Source organism: Gavialis gangeticus, unplaced genomic scaffold, assembly GCF_001723915.1.
Source record: "Gavialis gangeticus isolate Ggan-Ray unplaced genomic scaffold, GavGan_comp1, whole genome shotgun sequence".
Classification (NCBI taxonomy): Eukaryota; Metazoa; Chordata; order Crocodylia; family Gavialidae; genus Gavialis; species Gavialis gangeticus.
In genome coordinates, this window is record NW_017729001.1 from 15,949,293 (window position 1) to 15,949,511 (window position 219).

Below are 219 nucleotides of genomic sequence, written 5' to 3' on the forward strand. Positions count from 1 at the left end.
CGCCTCCGCTCCGGGGCCGGCGGGCCGTGCCCGGGGTCTGAGCCCGGGAAGCAGCCTGCAGGGGGTGGGGGAGGATAGTAGGCCTCGCCGCCGCGGGTAGGAAGGTGTAAGCCGTGCGCTGGGGCCGGGCGACGAGAGCCGGCTGTGCGGGGGGGGAGGGGCGCCGACTGGGGCTCGCCCCGCCCAGGCCCCGTAACGCGGGTGGGAGGCAGGCAGGCG